Here is a 5,226-nt window from a genome sequence, read left to right as displayed (position 1 = left end):
TCACGGCGTCTGAGCCGGCGGAGGGGCGGTGCAGCGGACGCCAGCCGCCGCCTCCCCGCCTTTTCCATTTCCCCTTTCACTCCGTAAACAGAAAGAGACTGCCGCGTTGCGGGGAAGCCGGAGCCCCCGCTCTGGGAAATTCCGTCCCCCCCCCCCCCCCCCCACCGCCCCGTTTGTCCTCGGGGCGCCCGGGCGGAGCGGAAGGCGGGACTAGGGAGGAGCGGAGCGCCGCGAGGGGAGGGGCGCTGGCGGATTACTGGAGTTGGGACTCGCCACGCCACCTGGGGAGCGCTACCCTCACCCCCCCCCCCCCCATCCCGGACTGTAGCCGCGGCTCCCGATGGTGGCCTGCGACACCTAGGGATTTTCCCTCGGGCTGGGGACCCGACCACCTGGTGGCGTAAGATGCCCCGCGGCCGTGTCACTGCACCCCTTCCTAGTCCCGGAAAGAAGATCGTATTTCCTAGCGTGCTCCAGCCGTCCGCGCTACCCCGGAATCCCAGGCCGCGGCGGGGTGGGCGAGCGGCCCCACCCCTTCCCTGCGCCCATTCCCACGTTCCGGGAGGACTGAGCCGAGGTGGGCTTCTGGATTTCTTTCTCTCAGAACCGGGTCCGTGCACCCCATTGCGGGTAGCGCGGCATTCCCGGCCAGGTTTCGGTTCACGTCCACTTACAATGAGTGCCGTGATCCGTAGTAGTTCGCACGCAAGGCCTCCCGTTTAAAGGTTTGGGAGAGGTTGGCGACAGGTGGGCGAGAACGTGGCGAAGGAGCACCCGGAGAGGGGCAGTGTACCCCCCCCCCCCCCCCCAGCAAAACCTGGTCTTGTTCTCGGCAGTCTTGGAACTGGGCATTTGGTGGCACCGTTCCATTAGGAAATATACCTGTACTCCTCTCCACCTCCTAACCCCGGGTGCAAGTCTGGGGTTTTCTGCACAGCTTGGAAAGATCAAAGTTTGTTTGTAGCATTCTTCCTTCCCGAGGGGAAAGCGTTTCCTCCAGGGGAAGCGGGAAGCGAGTTCCAGGGAAAATAGCGCCTCTGTCCACGAAATCCACTTTGCCGGCCTTTCACAGTACCTGAGTTGCAACTCACCACCTTCTCGTCCCTCAATACTTCCCTAGTATCAAGCACCTACTATCAGCTAGATATTCTGCAAGACAGCCCAGAGAAAGAGAGAGAATGTAAGGTAGGAATTCTCTAGGTCTTACAGACCTGGACGTTGGGGGTCCCGGGCGTAGCCCAGATTCAAACGCCCCACGACTTTGAGTCCACGCCCTGTCCTCTCCAGTCCGCACACTCATTCTACCCCCGCGGTTTCAAAACTGCATCGGACCCGCTCTAGAGTTTTCCATGTTTCTTCTGTGGAAAGTGAGTTGCTGTTCCGATCCAAAGAAGTCGTGTGAAAATTGCTGATGGACCTAGGCCTGCTTAGGTGGGAAGCACGGCCCTCTTTGTAGGGCCTTGACTCCTGTAATCTCTTTGTGCTTCCGGTCAGGCAGGGACGAGGCTGATAAAGTGATTGACAAGTAGCTGAGCCCATCAGTAAAAATGAGCCCAGCTAGCAAATAAAACGGGCAGGACTGATTGACTCGTCACTAACCCCCCCCCCCCATTATTTTAGCTACTGCAGTGCTGTGACATGAATGATGCGGGATGTATGCGAACCTCTGGAACTGTCCAAGTGGTCCCGGGCAGTGAAGGGGTCCCCGGCGCAGGAAGGAGAAGCCCTTCTGGACGACCGGGCTTTTCTGCTCTTGGAGGGAGGGACCGACTTCGCTGCTGTGACTCGGGAGAGACAACGTGTGCAGAAACCGAAGTAGAAACTGCTCTCTAGTTTTTTCTCTGGGAACGGTTGACGCGATTGTTATCTCCAGTGGGAACGTGAAAGATGTCTCTCCCTCATCTGTTGTCTTTGAGCAGCAAGGGATGATCTTTATAAACATTTTAAAAATAGAAACATGGAACCACTCCCGCCTCCACCCTTTGAATGAGCTCATTAAAACCACACCTCATCTTCTGGGAACTAAGTATTAGCTTGTACTTCCTACAAAGAAGACTCCCAAATACAGCTGCATTTTAAGGAGCCCGTGAAATGGCTGCTCCAGAAGGTTCTGATTGGCTGTTAATGACTTCTAGGATGGTACATTTCCTCTGGTGGGGTGAATTGAGAGGAAGTATTCTATTAAAAAAAAGAATTTTTTTTTTTTAAGTCGAACAAAGATTGGATCTGGTGTCCTGAAAGAGACTGAAGAAAGAGAACAATGGAATGGAAAGAAAAAGTTTGCAGACTCCTTGCATTTTACTTGGTCAGGACTTGGTTACACGGTCTTGCAAAAGCAATCCTGCTTTTTTAGGAGCTTGATAGCCAAGTGAGGTTTAAACTTGACAAGGAGAAACCACCTGACCCAACGTGTGCACAACCCATAGGAAAGTTACCCACGAAACCATCGTGAAGTTCATTACAAAACAGGTCTTTTGAAGCTGTTCGGCAGCCAACAAAATGCACTTTAAAATTGAGTTGCAACCTGTTACAGTTTACTTGACGCTTTCTCCGCTTACAGGTCGGGACAATAATGGGTTTGTAATCTGCAGTTTGCAAATCAGAACTCATTTACTCATGGAAACAAAATGATTAACTATGGGTAGATCAGCAGTCAGAGCATTGACCTTAGGTAACTCCAATGGGGCTCTCTACTAATAAACAGAATATAGGACACTGCTTTCCAACGTTTTGCATATTCATAAAGTATAATGATTAGAGAATACTGGAATTAACTGGAATAAGTTGGGGGATATCTATAGATCACTTGGTGAAAAATGTGTTTCATTTTCTTAAATTATAATAACAGTAAAATACAAAGTATTTGAAGATAATTTGTGAATTTGAATAAAGCTTTGAATAATATTTTTTTTACATATTTTTAAATTATTGATTTATTTTTGAGAGAGAGACAGACAGAGTGTGAGTGGGGGAGGGGCAGAGAGAGAGGAAGACACAGAATTTGAAGCAGGTTCCTGGCTCTGAGCTATCAGCAGAGCCTGACTTGGGGCTTGAACTTATGAACCTCAAGATCATGACCTGAGCCGAAGTCAGATGCCTAACCAACTGAGTCACCCAGATGCCCCTAAATAAGATATTTTTAAAGTTAAGAGGAAAACTTGAGACTGATTTCATGAGCATAACTTTTTAACTTTTTTCTATATTGTAACAATTACACATATTTACCACTTACGATGTTTGAATAATGATCTGTCCAAACTTCTGATAATAAACTTCGGATGAGACCCTATACAGGCAGACATGTGAGTAAATTTAGAATCATTATACTCTTCAACAAATCTCTTTAAGTTTACTTATTTATTCTGAGAGAGAGAGAAAAAGAGTGCGAGTAGGGGAGGGGCAGAGAGAGGAGTGAGAGAGAATCCCAAGTAGGCTCGCTGTCAGTGCGTAGCCCGATGTGGGGCTCAAACCCGCCAACTGTGAGATCATGACCTGAACCGAAATCAAGAGTTGGACACTTAACTGCTTAACCGACTGAGCCACCCAGGCTCCCTGACCTTTAAAACAATTTTTAAAGTTGAAATGGTGTTTTAAAAATCCAGTAACTCTTTTCCCTTCATGGGCGTATGTAAGTTTCTTATGATAAGTGTGAGAGTTTCAAATTATAATTGGACTTTTTCGTGTTAAGTCTTTCAAAATGACAAAGCTTCAATCTGCAGAACAGCCATGCCCTGTTGAAGCAGTTAGCTTGGACAACACTAAAAAGATACATTAGCCTAAAGGATGAAGTATCCAGTAGAGGAGGAGATTCAGGGCTGACTCCCCCTGCTCAGGGACCTCCAGACCTCAGGCCCTGCCCCCACGGCCAACTGCTCTGGGGCCTTTGGCCAGGCTTCTCTGGTACCTGAAACAAACCGATTCCTCTGTCACAGCCTGGGTCACTGCAGCTGCTGGCTGTGGACCTGCTTGGCCTCACTCACCCTCTGAGGTGGATTAGGGATGCCCCTTAGACCTGTAGAGACTGCGTGGTGAGTCATTAAATTCTGCTCTGCCCCGGCAGCACCCATCCCAGATGAAACTCCATCCCTGGAGCTCTGGGCCGCTAGTATCACCTTAAGAAGCAACGGGTGAGCATCTATGATGCATTCAGGACACAACTGTGTGCAAGGCTGTGCCCTCAGCTCCTGCAGCCCTCTCCCCGGCTCCCTAGGACTCTTGGTGGGGGAGTGCAGCCAAGGATGAAAGGGACCGTGTCTCTGTCCTCCTCCTTCTTTTTGCCTTCTCACCTTTTGGAATACTGTACTCATCAACTTTGGTCAGCAGTATGCAAAGTGGGAACAGCAACTGAACAAGGAAAATGGGGCCTCACGTGGGGGGAAGGGGAGGAAAATCCCCCAGTAAGCCATGGGGAGGTAGGGGAAGTTCCGGAATACTCTGAGCTGTGGCCACTGTTTATCTATGAGGGCTGTGTGTAAAACTGGGCCTGTGTGTGAATCAGAGACCTTCTGTTCTCCTGTGCAGAAAGCTAAAACGTAGGTCTTTCAAAGTGCCTGAATTGTGTAATTCTGTGTGACATGTATTATGTTTTTATTAACTGCTTTGTGCTATGACTTCCTCAAATTTGAGGTCCTGGAACCATACTCTGAAAATAGAAACTACCCTATGCTTCTCCCTTCCACCTCCCAAATAGAAAGTCCTGGTACAGCATTTCTTAATCTTGGGCTTCCGAAATTGCCACATGGTTCAGGATGCCCCCCAGGAGCTGTGCAAAGCTCTGTCCTTCAGGCTGGTGCAAATGCTTTCATTTTTCACATTTAAAAAAAAATGTTTATTTTTGGGAGAGAGAGAGAGAGAGACTGAGACTGCAGGGGAGGGGCCGAGAGAGAGGGGCACAGAGAATCCCAACCAGGCTCACGCTGTCAGCTCAGAGCCCAATGCTGGGCTCAAAACCCCTAACCGGAGATCATGACCTGAGCGGAAGTCAGATGCTAAACCGACTGAGCCATCCAGGTGCCCCCATTTTTCAATTTTTTTAAGAGGAGGAGAAAGGCTCAGCAGTGCAGCTCCCCCAAACTGCCTGGAGGAATCCCAGGTGGATTTGTGGAGATTACCCACAGGTGCCGCCTGTCACTTGTTTTATTAACCTCAGCCCCCCACCACCCTCCCCTGCCCAGGACTGTGCAATCGCCTGCAAATGCTGCAGAGAAAAGGCCGTCCCGGTGATGT

The 5,226-nt window shown here is 49.8% G+C and overlaps 1 long non-coding RNA gene across 1 annotated transcript; it reads left to right on the top strand.

Moving 5' to 3' along the window:
- The first annotated feature begins 185 nt into the window (after positions 1 to 185).
- On the top strand, positions 186 to 2,904 carry LOC131483451 (uncharacterized). The gene is made up of 2 exons (XR_009247686.1): positions 186 to 577; positions 1,621 to 2,904. It is a non-coding gene; the product is annotated as an uncharacterized LOC131483451 (long non-coding RNA).
- Positions 2,905 to 5,226: the final 2,322 nt, after the last annotated feature.

This window comes from Neofelis nebulosa, chromosome 8 (genome assembly GCF_028018385.1).
Source record: "Neofelis nebulosa isolate mNeoNeb1 chromosome 8, mNeoNeb1.pri, whole genome shotgun sequence".
In the NCBI taxonomy this organism is placed as follows: Eukaryota; Metazoa; Chordata; class Mammalia; order Carnivora; family Felidae; genus Neofelis; species Neofelis nebulosa.
This window is presented reverse-complemented; position numbering and strand designations above follow the sequence as displayed.